The sequence below is a fragment of the Eptesicus fuscus genome, chromosome 20, assembly GCF_027574615.1.
Source record: "Eptesicus fuscus isolate TK198812 chromosome 20, DD_ASM_mEF_20220401, whole genome shotgun sequence".
NCBI lineage: Eukaryota > Metazoa > Chordata > Mammalia > Chiroptera > Vespertilionidae > Eptesicus > Eptesicus fuscus.
In genome coordinates, this window is record NC_072492.1 from 9132899 (window position 1) to 9149568 (window position 16670).

The 16670-nt window shown below is 51.3% G+C and overlaps 1 protein-coding gene across 1 annotated transcript in view; it reads left to right on the top strand.

The window, feature by feature from the left end:
• GAS7 (growth arrest specific 7) overlaps window positions 1-16670 on the top strand; it is a 206441-nt gene that overhangs the window by 122313 nt on the left and 67458 nt on the right. The gene's annotated exons all lie outside the window — the stretch shown is intronic.

Here is a 16670-nt window from a genome sequence, read left to right on the forward strand (position 1 = left end):
GATCCCGGGATGCTGACTGCAGGGTGAGGGAGGAGGGGCAGGTTACTACAGCCAGCTGAGCAGAGTAGTGGTGCAGGCCTGCGGGCCTGGGCATGGCAGAGCAAAACCAGCTAACAGCTCTGCCCTTGGCAAGACTCCCCAGGGAAACTGCCACGGGGAAACAAAGGTGAGAAACGGAGGGTTAGGTTTGGTCGGAATCACAGACGGGTGTGCCAAGGCAGAACCTGAAACCTATTGGTGGCTCAGTCTTGGCTTCTCTCTTCCCTCCGCTAACGGCCGCCTCATCCCACCCCCAGGACCACTCACAGGGCTGCTGATTGAGCTCCACTCGGAGGGTCCTGGTGGCAGGAGAGCCAGCTGTGGTTAGAGGCAGCAGCAGAGAAGGCAGCCGGCGGCCAGTGTGTTCACGTCCCCTGGCAACCGGGCCTTCCGCGGGCTCGGGAGGGGTGTTCTAGTTGAATGGGTGACCAGGGTTTCTAGGAAAAGGGAAGTAGGACTATTTCTGACCATTCTGATCTTAAGCTTCCTCAAAACAAACATGAGCAGCTTTGCAGTTATCAGACTTTGAAGTTTCAGAGGAAAGTGTGTTTTGGGCAGCTCCTCAGAATGCAGAAACTGGCCATATGACCCTGAGGTCATCAAGCATCGGGATCCATGCCGGGGGAGGGGGGCAGGGGAGAGATGTGGGGAGGGGGCGGGAGGGGGAAGGTAAGGGGCTTTCTAAAATCAGCCTTTGTGTGTGTGTGTGTTGAATTAGAGAATAGTAGCCCGAGCTGGTTTTGCTCAGTGGATAGAGGGATGGCCTGCAGACTGAAGGGTCCCGTGTTCAATTCCGGTCAAGGGCACATGCCCGGGTTGTGGCCTGGATCCCCAGTAGTGGGCGTGCAGGAGGCAGCCAATCAATGATTCTCTCTCGTCGTTGATGTGTCTATCTCTCTCTCCCTCTCCCTTCCTCTCTGAAGTCAATAAAATTAGAGAAAAATATACTCTCAGTAAAAACTTCAGTGAGTGCAAAAGTATTTAAAATAAAAAATTTAAATCCCTGGTCTAGTTCCCTATTTATCACATATTCATATTTTCTCACCTTCTAAACATATGTACGGCTATTCTTTCTAATAGACTGGAAAAACTGTCCATGTTGTTTTGTAAATTTCTTTGACAGTGTACCATGGACATCGTTCTCTCCTTGTACATTTAGCCTAACCCATTTTTAAAGATAGCTGTGTAGTAGCTAGTGCAGGATATTAGTTTAACTAGCCCTTCTTTATTAAGGGGATATTTAAGTCCCATTTTACATTAACAAACAGTGTCTGGCAGCTTTTTTCTGAGGCCCAGATTTTAGCATATGCCACCGGGTCAGCACTTCTGTGAGCTCTGGGATATAGTGACGGCAAGAGACTGTAGGCCAGGGTTTAGTAAACTTTCCCGGTAAAGGTAGTATATCTTTTAGGCCTTGAGGCTCATATAGTCTCTCTCACAGCCCCTCAGCTCTACCACTGCCATGCAAAAGCAGCCATAGACAGTACAGAAACCAATGGGTGTGGCTGTGTTCCAATAAAGCCTTATTTGTGGACACTGATCTGTGAATTTCAAAAACTGAAATAGTCTTATTTTTAACCATTTCAAAATGTAAAAGATGGTGTTAGTTTAGGAGTCCAGGCTGTATGACAGCAGGGTGGGCTGGGGCTGGCCGCCGACCCCACTGTGGTCTCTGTCATCTGCAGTAGGAGTGGCCCAACTTCCCCTCCCCTTCCTTCTCTCATGTGCTCAGGTAATCCTGGCTCCTTGGTCTTGCATTCTAGACATTGGCCAGTTTTATCCATTCATTGTTTAATTCATTCTTCAGCTGCTTGATTGATCGAATTGTTCACTCAGCAGACGCTTGCTTAGTGGGCCTCAGATCTGTTCCAGGCAGAGTGTTGAATGCTGGGGATCTGATAAGAATCAGTCCCTGCCCTCCAAGTGCTTCTTCTTATAGTGGAAACAGAATTTAAATGAATACGTATTTGATAACAATGCTGAGCAGGACCGTGAAGGGGAAGCCCAGGGTGTTTTGAGAGCAAATTCCTATGAGACCCTGGAGGTCAGGGGAGGCTTCCTGGAGGAGGAGTTACCCTTCAGTTCAGATGGGGAGGATGAGGAAAGGGCTGCCAATGGAAATGCCCTCCAGATAGCAGAGAGGTAGCCATGTTTGGAGGGATTGTATATAGACCGTGAGCATCATGTGAAGGATTCTGCTCCTTAGTCTAAGGCAGTGGTTCTCAACCTTCCTAATGCCGCGACCCTTTAATACAGTTCCTCATGTTGTGGTTTGAAACCCAACCATAAAAGTATTTTCGTTGCTACTTCATAACCGTAATTTTGCTACTGTTATGAATCGTAATGTAAATATCTATGTTTTCCGATGGTCTTAGGCGACCCTGCATTATTTAATCGTAATGTAAATATCTGTTTTCCGATGGTCTTAGGCTCTACAGCAGCGGCTCTCAACCTGTGGGAGACCCACAGGTTGAGAGCCGCTAGCAGGGTCGCCTAAGGCCATCGGAAAACACAGATATTTACATTATGATTCATTAACAGTAGCAAAATTACAGTTATGAAGTAGCAACGAAATTAATTTTATGGTTGGGGGTCACCACAACATGAGGAACTGTATTAAAGGGTCGCGGCATTAGGAAGGTTGAGAACCATGGGTCTAAGGGGATGGGAGGCCCGCCTGCCTCTCTGGTCCTCTGGAGCCTTTCTCAGGTGGCTTTGTTTGGCTGCTGGGCTGCTGTCTCAGTTGTTGGATCTGACTGCCTTTCTGCAGGAAAGGTCCTCTGAGAATAGCCGCTTGCTCTTCTCACACCTGCGTGATCTGACCTCCTGACATTGGAGCTTGTCACCTCGCAGCTGGGCCCGCTGTATCCAGCTTTCTGCCCTGACTCTGGGGCCTGTCCCACCTGTGAGTCAGGCCAGAGGCATTCACCACTGCCCAGGTGGCAGCTGCCACAGGACCCCGCTCTAAGCTGCCCAGCCATTCCTCTCTTCCCGTCTTTCCCAAATACTCCGTCTCCCTTACTCCCTAATCAGTTCCTTCTCAGAGGCTGCTTGCGCACAGTAGGCATCTGTCCCGTTTTTGTACCACATGCAGATGGAAGGAGTTTAAAGCCCCATTTACCTTTGTATTGCCTGGCTCTGGCTAATCTGCTTATTTCCAGTCCACTTGGGATTTTATGGACGGGGATTGTCATGGCGCTTGTCTGGGCTATGGGGATACAAAATCCAAAGAGAGACCCTCTCTGCCTTCACAGATCGCAGTTTAATGGCGTCAGACACACAGACACCAACAGGCGCTGTGGGTGTTCGCATGGGAATCTGGGGCTCAAAGAAGGGCGTCCTCAACTTCCTCTGGGTATCCAACCAGCCTTCCAGGAGAGGGCGCTGGACTCGGGGATCCATGCTGAGGTCTCTGCATGCGCAAAGGCCAGGCCACAAGGAGAGGCTGATGTGTTTGGTAAGGAACACAGAAGTGAGAGGGGGGTTTAGGGGTCTGAGCCATTAAAGACCCCCTGAGGCACTTGGAGGCGTTGGGACTTGGCCCTGTGGGCAGTGGAGACTGTGGTAGGATCCAGAGCCGTGTGTGACATGATCAGGACATTGTGGCAAGATGGCTTGTGCAGCAGAGCGAAGGGTTTAAGACAGCAAGCAAGGAGCCTGGCAGACTAAATGAGAAGAGAAGTAATGAGGTCAACTCCGTGTGCACCGCTGGCCGGAGAGGAGGAGAATCTGTCAGACGGGTGCTCCAAGTCAGGGCACGAAGAGCGCTCGGACGCCGCCGAGTCTTCTGCCCCGGGTGCCACAGCCATGCAGTGAGAACGGGATGGATCGGGGCCGGGGGGGGGGGGGGGGGGGGGTAGGGGAACGGGTTTAGGAGAAAGAAGGTGAATCCACGTAGAGTGTGTTCCTTGGGGGGCATTCCGGGAGAGATGGCGAGCATATGTTTGGATGGATGGGTCTGTGACTCAGGGGACGTCTGGGCTAGAGGTGGGGATCTGGGGACTCTGTGGGTGCACCACTGGGCAAGCAGAGAGCAGAATGGATTTCGCCCTACATGCCCGCTTGGCCTGACACTGCGGTACAGTGACCAACCTGCACGGCCGCAGGTGGCCACCCGGAGTTTGCGTTTCAGCATCTGAGAAGTGACGTCATGGGATCGCAGGTCACCCAGGGCGGCCCCAGGAGAGAGCCCTGCAGGACAGACTGCAAGGGAGGGCAGGGAGACTGCAGAACTGCCAGGCGTGCGGAATCCAGGAGAGGGCAATGGCAGGAAAGGCAAGGGAGCGAAGGCTGTCGGCCAGGGGCAGTCCGACGGACAGACAGACTGAAATACGGTGGGGTGCTAGTTAAAGCACCGGGGAAAGCGCAGGTTATTTAGGAGACAGTGTTGGGCCAGATGGCTAACAGGAAGTTTCAGTGGGTAAGTTAACATAATAACGTTCTTGTTTTCAGTAAGGCCATCATGCATGCTTTTTATGAGACTTTGGGAAGTCCCCATGCCCCCTTGTTGCTCCATGCTGGTGGCTCTCCAGGGCGTTCCGTCATGCAGGATGGCCCTGAGCTCAGGCCAAAACCCTAGGTGGGGGTTCTGCTCTCAGGAAATTGCTTGTCCTCCATTGTTTCAGAAATTGCTTTAGTCATCACCAAAAGTTGACTCAATGGCCAAAACTTGGGATTGTGTTTAGTTCTTAGATAGTGAGCTGTTATCAATAGGCTACCCTGTCCAGGGACCTGAATTGCTGTTGGGGTGGGATAGAGGGACTACTGTTTGCACAACAGATGATCGCTTGTCAAGAGATTTAGTAGAATGTTATTTGTTCCATTTATAATTGGGAGGCCAGATATGCACATTTAATCACTCCACAGTGATATGGTTATAGGTGTTCAGGTTTTCTTTTTGGAGAGATGCTGCTAGACATTGTTTAGGATATATTTTACCGTTTGGACATTACAGGCCAGTAATGAAGGCCAAGGTTAGTTTTATTTAATATATGAATCACTCTTTTACCTCTTTCCTATTAGTCTTTGTACACTTCACATCCAGTGGTTGTATTTATTTTATCTAGGCCTTTCATTTCTGAAGAAAGAAAGTGATTTGAGGGGTAAGTCATAGTTCTCTTTCTCTAGAAAGCAGAGCCTGAGGCAAGAATTAAATGTTAATGTCTTATTTAGGAGGTGTGCACCCTGAGCAGTAAGAGCGGGTGAGAGAGGAGATGAAGGGAGATGCCAGCTCGCTGGCAGGTGTGGCTAGTGAACTGCAGAGACCCAGCGGGTCCCTCCAAGGGTGCACTCCCTCTCGGAAAGGGTGAGAGTCCAGGCGAGAGCAGGGGTGTTCAATCTACTCACCTCCCTCTCATCTCCTATTTCCCATTGGCCAAGCTTCTCCCCTTGCAGATCTCTTTCCTCACGCCTTTGGATTGTACCACCTGACCCCCAGCAAGCGCTCAGAAAGCCTGACTCCACCCCCACATAGTGATGCTTTATCCAAGGTCATGGTGAAGGTCAGTGGAGCGCGGGTGAGGTATCAACCAAAACAGGAAGAGGCGGTTGGTGGGATAGGGAGAGCCCAGTGTCCGTGTCCTCATGCGGAGACGCCTGTAGAACTGCGAGCGGTGGTGTACACCCCTCTCCAGGGTCAGACCTCCATGAATTGATAGTTCATGGGGTTTCAGCAGCCAGTGACTTTTAATCATCCAACAGAGGGGTTGGCAGGGTACAGCCCTCGGGCCAAGGGCAGCTTGTAGCTTATTTTTATAAATACATTTTTATTGGAACACACCGTGCTCTCGTGTTTTCACTTGGTTTAAGGTTGTTTTGGCATGACCCTGGCAGAGTTGAAACCACGTGACTCACAAAGCCAAAAATATTTACTCTCTGTCTCTTGAAAGAAAAAGTTTGGTGTTCCCTGGGCTAACAGATAGAATCGTTCTTTTTACACATGAGGAAATGGAGTCCTCGTGTGGTAAAGACTAAGTCACCTGGCCTTTCATATGCCAGGATACGCCTGGGCCCCAGTCTTCTAATGTTTGATATTTTTGCCTCCGTATTTAGGAGGATGGGCATGGGGGTGGTGGTGACTTACTTAGCAGTAGGGGAGCTGAGTCCATAAATTAGTAGAAAAAATTATCTGAAGTAACACTCATTTTTAAGGAAACTTAAACCCAGGAGAGCTGGGAATTGTTTTTAAGCTCTTTTGACAAAGAATCCATATGTGTGAATGTTTGTGAGTGAAAGTTTGGAGGATTGAGCCAGGATTTGAGCTTTTGGATTTGTTTGCCAAACAGTTGGTTGTTTTCTTGATTTCTTGTTTTAATTTTTCATTAAATGAGTAGATTCCCATTTAACTTTATTACACCAGGAGCTAATGTGAGTTTCTGGATCAGTTTCCCATTGAGTATTTTTAAAAGCATTCTTTGAGCTTTTCTTTGTTACAAATAACTGGATTACTTTCCTAGCTCCCAGGATAGAGCAGTCCTGATAATTCCATTAATAAAAGTTGCCAGGAGAAACTTCTACGCCCAAAAACATCGATTTAGTTTCTTCTGTCCATCTGTGTTGCACAAATGTGAGGCTAAAAAGATGCATTCATTTGGCAGATTTGGTTGATTGAAATTCGTGTGTGTGTGTGTGTGTGTGTGTGTGTGGTCATGAGCTTTTCTTATTTTGGCTTTATTTTTTTCTCTAATGGACTCTGAGTGGAAAGCTGTTAGACCTTAGAGCTTACTATTAATCTCTTCTGTTTGGGTTTTGTGTTTTCTCCCAGAGATTCCACTTTAATTTGTAGTGTTATTTTAATGCTTGAGTGCACAACACACCCCCCATTTCTCACCAGTTTCTAAGACCGATAATCTCACGGAATCTTGGCAGATGCCAAGTGGGTTAGAGAGTCACTCGCACTGCCAGGAAGTTGAGGATCCATAAAAGTAAAAAGACAAAGACAGAAAGTATTTTATTGTTGGCTGTATTCTAAAAAGCTGAGTTACTTTGAAAAAGACTGCTTTTGGTAAACACTGTAAGAACTTTCCTTGTTGTCTGTTGGGTGGAGTCACTGATAAGCAGCAAATGGCTTAGATATGAGGTGAAACAAAAAGAATGTGGAATGTGACCCAGCAATGCCACTCCTAGATGTATACCCAAGAGAAGTGAAAACATCCATACACACAAAAACCTATATACGGATGCTCATAGCCGCATGATTCATGATGGCCAGAAACAGCTTACGTGTCCATCAGCCAATGACTGGAAAACAAAATGTGGACCATCCCGGCAATAGGATGTCAGCCATAGAAAGGAATGAAGCGCTAACACATGCTACAACATGGACGAACCTTGAGAACATCACGCTAAGTGAAAGAAGCTGGACACAAAGCCACATATTGTATGATCCCTTTATGTGAAATGCCTAGAATAGGCAAATCCATAGACTCAGAAAGTAGATTAGTTTCTAGGGACTGGGGAAGGGGTGAATGAGAGTGACTGCTAATAGGTAGGAGGTTTCTTTTTGAGGTAATAAAAATGCTCTAAAATTAGATAGTGGTGATAGTTGTATGAATTGTGAAATATACCAAAAGTCACTGTATTGTGTGCTTTTATTATTTTTTAATATATTTTTATTGATTTCAGAGAGCAAGGGAGAGGGAGAGAGAGATAGAAACATCAATGATAAGAGAGAATCACTGATCGGCTGCCTCCAGCATGCCCCACACTGGGAATTGAGCCTGCAACTTGGGCATATACCCTGATGGGGAATTGAACCTTGACCTCCTGGTTCACAGGTCAATGCTCAACCACTGAGCCACATCAGCCGGGCCCGGCAGTTCCATTTTTAATTTTTTTAGGAAACTCCATGCTGTTTTCCATAGTGGCTACACCAGTCTGCATTCCCACCAACACTGTGTTAGGGATCCTTTTTTCCACATCCTCGCCATCACTTGTTGTTTGTTGATTTATTGGTAGTAAATTTGTGCTCCATGGTTGATGCAAACCCGTAGGTTGGAGAGCCGACTGTAGTTTCTAGTCTTGATTCTTACCTGTATAATGGGATATATAGCAGGTTTTATAATTTCAAAGCTTTTGAATCAATAGTTCTTTTTTTAAATCTCAGCATTTTTGCTATTTTAAAAACACCTGTGGCCCAGCAGGTGGGGGTCAGTGGTTAAGCATCATTCTGTGAACCAGGAGGTCAAGGTTCGATTCCCTGTCAGGGTATATGCCCAGGTTGCAGGCTCAATTCCCAGTGTGGAGTGTACTGGAGGCAGCCGATCAATGATTCTCTCTCATTATTGATGTTTCTGTCTCTCTCTTCCTCTTTGAAATCAATAAAAATATTTTAAAATTTTTAAAAACACACCAAAGACACACACAAAACACCTGTGGACTCTGGTTTCAACTTTGTTTCTGGCTGAGGGTAAGTCAGAGAGCTTGGGGCTTATGCTAATTTTATGTTCCTACTCTGCATAGCACTCTGACATGGGGACAAAGTGAACACCATCCCTGCCTTCGAGCCACTCCGTGTCCTCTGAGACGATCCAGCCTTGATGGGGAGTGGCCATTCTTCTTTCAGGTCTCTCTCCCCGGAGATTTCACCTCTGCTTGGTTAGGAAGTGTGTGCCAGCGGACAGTCTCCGTGCTCTCACCATTCGTCCCACTGCACAACCCATAGCTCACTTGTAGCAAGTGGCAGGATCCCTGCGAGTCATTAGATCGACCGATATTCATTAGTTAAAAGCCAAACACAGTATAGGATGACCGTGAGTTGTGTACCCATTCGGAATGACGCTTGCTTGGCCTGAACTCTTTACACAGTGCTGGTCTATGCTGACTGGATTTCTGGGGAAGCGGCATGCTGGTGCCTCTGTGTGTGGCGGCAGGGGTGACCGTCAGGGCAGAGTCAGGACCTCCGGGTCCTGGGGGGCTGTCCTGCAAAGAAAAAGCTATAGCATATGTCACATGGTAGGTGGTCTTGAGACCACAGGCTGTCCGCGGAAGCATTTTATGCTGTGCACCCACAGTACTTCAAAATGTTCAGTCCGTTGCCAGCATTGGAATATTGGGAGGTTTTTCATAAATGCCTGAATACTTGTCTTCTCCTGAAAAATCATGAGGTGTGGCCACACTGGACCCACCGACACGCCTGACACAACTGAGTGGAGCTGCGAGGGTTGCCACTACCCTGATTTTTCTTATATTCAGTGGGCTTCATGCATGCATTGTACATGTCCAGTTCTTGAGGGCATTGACTTTGACCTGTGTTCAAACAGAGCCTCACGGATGTGCACCAAGTATTGCAGGGGAGAATTGGCATGAGACACGCAGCCAAAAAGATATCCTATAAATGTACTTGAAAATCGGAGATTATGGGACCAGGTAAGAGAATGAAGGGTCTAAGGAGTAGTGGCTAATGTTGGTCCACAAATCTGAAACATCAACTTCAAGAAAAGGACCTTCAAACTCACCCCTCGCTCTGCCTCATTCCCGGAGCTTTGAAATGCAGGAAGCTTAGCCTCCGGGGCTTGCATAAGGCCTGTGTGCATGTTGGGGGGGCGGGGCAGGAGCCATGGGAACATGTGGCTACAGCAGGAGGTTAGAGTCTGCAGGGCAGGGCATCAGGGCAGATATAACCAGTGTTAGCTGTTTAAAGGGTTAGGTCCCTTGGAGTCAGTGGAACTCCTAGCAAAATGGTCTGTAGATTATATTCTGATGAGTGAGTGGGCAAGGAACTTGTGACTTGATTATCAAGCAACAAGTGTTTGCTCAAAGCGCCAGCTCTACTTATGCACGGGGATGGCTTCGTGCAGGGGTGGGTGGGCAAACAATGCCAAGGGCTGCAGGTCTGCAAAGATGGAGAGCTCCCTGCAGGGGAGAGGGATTGTCAGACAGGACTTGCCTTGTGGGCTGCAGGCAGTTTTCTTTCCGCCTGACTCTGAAGGGCCCTCTGGGTCTAAAATCCTGTGAAACCAAGAGTCATTACACCAACCCCCGTTTGGGAGTTTGCCTCCATGTGTAACGCTGGAGCGCTCTCCTGACGCTGAGATCTTTATTATTGAAGGAGGAGCATGGAGCGGGGAGCAGCTATTTTGTTATGTTGGTCCCAGTTGGATTCCAGAGAAGGCAGTACTCATCCAAGAGGCGTGGGAGGAGGAGAATGGGGTGAGGCGTTAGTCATGCACGACGCCTGTTTACTGCGTGCCACTCCCTGGTCGCGGGGTGCTGGGCTGTGCACGGGGCACAGAGACCCACCCTACAGGGTCCTGCTGTCCTGGGACAGATCATAAGCTGGGCCTTGCACCCAGCGGGGCCCCTGGGCACTCCTGCTGAATGCAGCTCCTGCCCTCTTGCCAGCTGTGGGAGCTGCCTCACTGTGTGCCCAAGGGCACCCTCAGCCCGAGAAGAAATAGCTCCCGTAACCCGGGAGAGGGGAGGACGTTATTAAGCGTCCGGCAGGGGAATGGACTGTGGGAACATATGCTGGAGGGGGTCCTGCTCCCCACCCTGGCCTTAGCCCTTAGTGGCCCTTGTGGGGACCTAGTGGGGGGCTTGGTGACTGAGGGCCCTTGACGTGGAAGGTGGGAGCAAAGGGGTGTTCCAGCTGGTACAGAACATTTTCATCATGTTCACAAGCAGCCTGTCTGTACCCGTGTGCTCTGCCAGGATGCCATCTGGCCCCTGGATGCCTTCGGTCCCTGATGTCGGTCTCCCTGCTGCCCCTGCCACGGACCCAAAACCTTCTGCAGCTGAATCCCCCGATCCCTCTGTCTCTTGTTTATCTAGAGTTTCCTGCCCCCAAATCAACTCCGTGTGTTAGCCCGACGTCCATCCCGGCCTCCTAACGCCCCAGCCAGCTCCAGTCTTTTGCTTCCTGATACGGGATGAACTGTCAGCCTCCCACCGAGGATGTTGCAGTCCTGACCCGCAGTGCCTGTGGATGTGACCTTGGGTAGAGGGCCTTTGCAGATGAAGTTAAGATGAGGTCGTGCCGGAGCAGGGCGGGCCTGACCATAGGTGGGGCCCTGGCCACAGGGAATGGGACACAGAGGGAAGACAGTGTGATGACACGGGAGAACGTCTCCGAGCCAAGGAATGACCAAGGCCCTGAGGGCCAGGGGAGAGAGGCCTGGAACAGATGCTCCCTCACATCCTCGAGGGGACCTCCTGCCAACACCCCTGTCTCAGGCTTCCGGCTTCCAGAACGGTGACACCTGGTTTTAGGTTGCGGTATTTGGGGACAGCCCCTGAAAACCAATACACTTCCGTGCCCCAGCCCAGCGTTGCCGCTCGTGGTTCTTCGGACACTGCCAAGCCACGCACGTGTGTGTGTTCCCCTAGATGCCCCGCAGAGGCACAGTCTGCCGCCTGCACCTGTGGCACCTGGTCTGAGGGTCAGGCAGCAGCAGCAGGGGAGTGGCCTGCCTCCCAGCCGGTTGTCAGCGTACCCGTGAATGTGGGGGTGGGCTCTGCCTTCAGACAGCTGCCTGGGCCCCAGGATTCCGGGGGTGCCCAAAGGGAGTGCAGAGCTTTCATCCAAGCTTCAGGAGAGAGACCCACAGAGCAGGTGGCTGGCAGGTCCTCCGGTGCGTCTCCTGGCAGGTCCCCAAGAGGACGCGGCTGGAGGTGACACCCCCTCTCTGCTCTTCAATCAGTCCCTCCCTCCGTGATTCCCCGTCTCTAAAAGAGGGCACTGGCTGGCTTTGAAAGCCCTTTCAAGCTCTGTATCTCCCCGAGGCCCAGACCGTAGTGGCCATGCAGACAGGGCCGCACTCCCTGCCACCACCAGTCTCTGCCCCCGATTGCCACTGGCTGGGGTGCCCTCCGCTCCGTGATCCACCCTGGCATTCAGGTGCGGGCGGGGGAGCTGCTTGTAGGAGTGGCTGTTTCTGAGCCCGGGGGTTAGGGAGGACTTTCATTTTCTCTTTTGCTCCTGTGTGTTTCTGGGTGGTTTCTCCCGGGATCTGGACTACTTCTGTAAGGAGGATAAGAACCATTTCTCTGAACTAGAGGGTGCTCTCTCTTGCTTTCCCTTCCCCAGCATAGCGTCCCATCCTCCTCTGCTCCTCTACAGAAGTGGCCTTGAGTCCCGGGGTTTCTTCCAGGGCTGAGATGCACAAACCAGAAGCTGAAAGGGCCCCGAGCGAACGTTTTTATACAGTACGAGGAGCACCAGGGCTTCTGGGTCACGTGATCTCTGCCACCGAGGAGGAGTGCGCCCGGCTGGGAGTCTAAGAGACCCCCTCCCTCCCTGCCTCCTTCTGGCCTCACTTCACTTGCTTCCTGCTGCTGGACTATAAATGTTGGTGGGAGTGGGGACTCGACAGAAAAGGGTGGCAGGAGGACAGTGGGGCAGAGCCTTGGGAACAGAGCAGAAAGGGTCAGGGGGCACACGGTGCTTTGTTCACCACGTCCCCACCCGGCTGGCTCAAGCCTCGCACACTGAGAGTGACTTCTTACTACCAGGTGTGCAAATGCAAAGTCGTCTTAGTCATAGAGCTGGGGCAGAACCCTCGAGAGGCTTCCATGGCAACCTGAGTGTTTGTGGTCCTGGGGGACCTCTTCTTTGCTCTCAGAACATCTGCCCTGTTAGGTTCACTCTTCTATTTTTGGGTCTCTCGGGCCAACTTAAATATTCACTGTGGTTTCCAGCTGCACCACCTGTTTGGAGGGAATGGCATAAGCAGTGGGTGCTTTGAAGTCAGGAGGAATGTGTGGGTTGTTTTCATTGTTGTACCTTTAAACAAACTTCTTTTTTTTAAGGGCTCCACCCTTAACACCTGGAGGAAGGGTGAACTGTTGCAGAGAACTCTGCCCTTCCTTGTCTTCCGCTAGGCCTGTGGTTCTCAAAGTGGGGTTCCCAGACAGCAGCATCAACATCACCTGGGAACTCGTTAGAAAGGCGGATGCTCAGGCCTCCCAGACCTGAGAAGCAGAAACTCAGGGCTGGCCCCCCATGCTCTGCTCTCCCAGTCCGCTAGGTGGCGCTGATGGGCTCTGAAGCCCACCTGGGAGGCTGTTCTGTTTGTAGCTTTCCACCTGTTCCCTGAGGAGGCTTTCAGGCCTCTTTGCTCATGCAATTCCCAAGGGATTTTATTTCATTCAGCTCCAAATGTGCCTATTTCTTCCCCGTTTTGTGTGGTCACCTCTATCCTGAATGCCATTTCTCTATGTTTGGGAATAGCTTCTTGTGCCCTGCATTTCTGTACACTTTTTGCAGTGTCGGTCCATGATAAGGCTCTCCTCTGTGCCTGGGGAGCCGCTGGGGCCCTTTGCGCCTGGGGAGCTGGCTGGCCTTCCCCGGGACCCAGCAGTTGGAAGTGCCTCAGCGGCCGTTCCTCCGAGAAATGGTTATTATTTCTATTTCCCAAAATAACCCTAGCTCTCTCTGACAGCTTTCCTCCGTCTTGTGAAAAGCAACACTCTCAGGGATTCTGAGCATGGTTTCTAAAGGGGAAGTCACACCTTTTACTGGAAAGCCTTCTAAATATGGACCAGCAGTGCAGAGCGATTGAAGTTCACGATGCTGTTTCTCAGGAAACAAATCAGAAAGGTGATGCCTGGGTGGGCAGTGCCACTTCCTGGGAGGGAAGCTTCTGGGCAGCTGAGCGTGCGATCTCCACGCAGAGGGTATGCAAGACCTGCTGGGGCATGTGAAGAGGCCACGGTTCAGCATGCTCACGGAGCACCCCAGACTCGGGTCTCATGGCCTCGGGGCTGGCGTTGGCCGGGTACGGAGCAGTGCAGTTTGGGGATGTGGACGGGCAGGGGCTGTCTTGCTGTAGGAATAGAACCTACTCAAACAGCTTATGAAAGAGGCTGTTTTTAGAAAGACAGGGCGTCTCAGAGCAGCCCCGCTTCAGAACTGGGAAACGCGGTGTTGAACTGATCGTCCCGCCCGTCTCCGGGCCTGGTGATGTCTCATGCCCCCTTTTCTGGGTTTGCTCCAGACATTCACTTAGGTTTTTACTCTGCACACTTGCCTCTTTGCTTTAGCAGCTGTTTAGCAGAAAATGGTCACTGACAGCGGGAGCTGCCCACCCCACGTCCTATTCTGTGCAGTGCACGCTGGCCCAAAGGCTGTGGCCGAGTAGGGACGCCCCTGGGATGGGGATCTGCATGGGGGGTTGGGGGGCCCACTCTGGGGTTTGGACAGTTCTTAGAGAAGGGTCCTGATCATGGGTAGTTCTCATTCTTCATGATGTCTTATAATTCTGATGGTGATTTTTTGAAACTCTTGTTTTTATAGAGTTTTAGGAATTAACCAGCAGCACACGCTGTGCAGTCTTTCAGGAGTTTTCCGTGTGCATACATTTACTTAGGCCTCCCTCGGTGTACCGAGAGCCCGCGTGCACTCACACTCACACTCACACACACACTCACACTCCCTCACACACTCACTTGTTAACTCAGCCACGGGCCATGTAACCGAACAGAGTTCTAACAGCTGCTTTGCACGAGTCTTCATTCATCAAGCACTTAGTGGGCGTCTACTGGACTCAGTGCCTGGGGGACAGGCAGACATGGACCGGACACAGCCCCTGTCCTCCGAGCACATCTGCAGGAGGGATGGGCTTGGAAGCAGGTGTCCGGCTGAGGTGGGAAGGGGTCATCCGGGCTTCCCAGCAGCCTGCAGCCCCTGAGGGCAGGGTGGATGCTGGGAGCCCCAGCTCCTCCCCAGCCTGGTGCCTGCTCGGTTAGCCCTCAGAACGTCTGAATGGTGTTGACGGGGAGCACACAGGACCGTGAGGTCACCGGCACTCTCCCAGGTCCCACCAGCAGGACAATATCCTGTCGCCCTGACCTGTCAGCTAGGTCTACCCCAGACACCTGGGGACAGGACTGCATAAAACTCATCTTTCTTGTCCTAACTCAGGCCTTTGCCCTCCAGGACGGAAGATAATGCTTCATGAAGGAGGCGGGTCCTGCGGAGCAACCTCCTCCCCCTCCCCCTCCCCCTCCCCTGCCACCCTGTGCCCGCTCACTAGAACCTTCTGGTGCCTTTTCCCTCCCGGCTTCTCCAGTGCAGTGCTTCCTCCTCTCTCCTCTTCACCCTCCTGTTCTCAGATAGGCTCTAAGGCAGGTGTGGGGAGCCTTTCTTCTGTCCAGGGTCATGTGGATATTTATAACATAACTAGAGGCCTGGTGCACAAAATTCATACACAGTTTGGGGGGAGTCCCCTCAGCCCAGCCTGCACCCTCTCCAATCCAGGACCCCTCAGGGGATGTCCAACTGTCGGTTTAGGCCCGAACCCCTAAACCAGCAGTTGGACATCCATCTCACAATCTGGGACCACTGGCTCCTAACTGCTCACCTGCCTGATCATCCCTAACTGCCCCACCCCCTAATGGCCTGATGACCCCCAACTTCCCCCCCTGCTGGCCTGGTCACCCCCAACTGCCCTCCCACCAGCCTGGTCACCCCTCACTGCCCCTCCTGCCGGCCTGGTCACCCCATGCAACCCACTGCTCAGTTGTTTGGTCGGCCCTCACTAACCCCCCCGCCCGCCTGGTTGCCTCATGCAGCCTTCTGCTCAGTCGTTTGGTCGGCCCTCACTAACCCCCCTGCCGACCTGGTCGCCCCATGCAGCCTGTTCGGTCGTCCGTTCAGTTGTTTCGGTTGCGACGGTCACTTAGGCTTTTATATATATAGATTCCCAGGCCATACAAAATTATCAACTTAAAAATTAGCCTGCTATATTCGGTCATTCACTTAATTAACTCATCCCTAATGCCTTGGCAGGGCCAGACCCAGTGATTTCACGGGCCTTATATGGACGTTCCCCTTGCCCTAAGGACACAGTCACACTAAAGGACTCTGACAATCTACTCTAATCAGCAAGTCCCCTGGGAAACAAAACAGATAACAAAGCCTGATTTTGAAGTTGGGGTTCTCTGGGGACAGATATGAACCAGATAGTTATAGAAGGTTGGGGTGGAGGTGGTGGGCATTTGGGGAATCACCCCCCATTGCTACTGTGCATCTTGCTTCTCACCTTGGCTGAGCCTATGCTTGACCCAGACCCATGCCCTGGGGTTGTGTCCATCTGGGTACCTCCAGGGCTGTGGCTGGTTTCTGCGACCATGTTACCACGACTCTGCCAGCTTCCCCCATCTGGTTAGTCACTGAGACTGCTGGTTAAGATGCTAACTTCTGGGTTCCACCCAACACCTGCTAAACCAGAATCTTAAAGTGCAAGGTCTGGGAATCAGTATTTTTAACACGTGCGTTCCTGATGAATAACTACATTTGGGAAGCGAGACTGGAGCTCTGCCAGGAACCTGTGCTTAGGTTTTAGATCCCGAGTGTCCAGGCTTTAGCTTCAATAGATTTTCCTTCTTGGCGTCTACTTACAACTTTCTTAACCCTAAGATGGGGGTCCTTATATCTGTGAACTGGCAGATGGCTACCAGCATCGATCGGCTCAGTGACAAGGCACCCTTTTCTGACATTGTGGTCAACCCCATTTCCCCTCCACCCAAGTGCAGGGATCCCAGTGTGTCTGCCCAGGTGCGCACTCTCTCAGGAGGTTGGTCGATCAGGGATTGAGGGGTTGAGAGACAGGCTCAGAGAGTTCAGGCAGCCCCCTCCCCTCGCTGGAGCCCCCCACTCCCCCACTGCTCCTGGCCCTGCTCTTCCCAGGCCC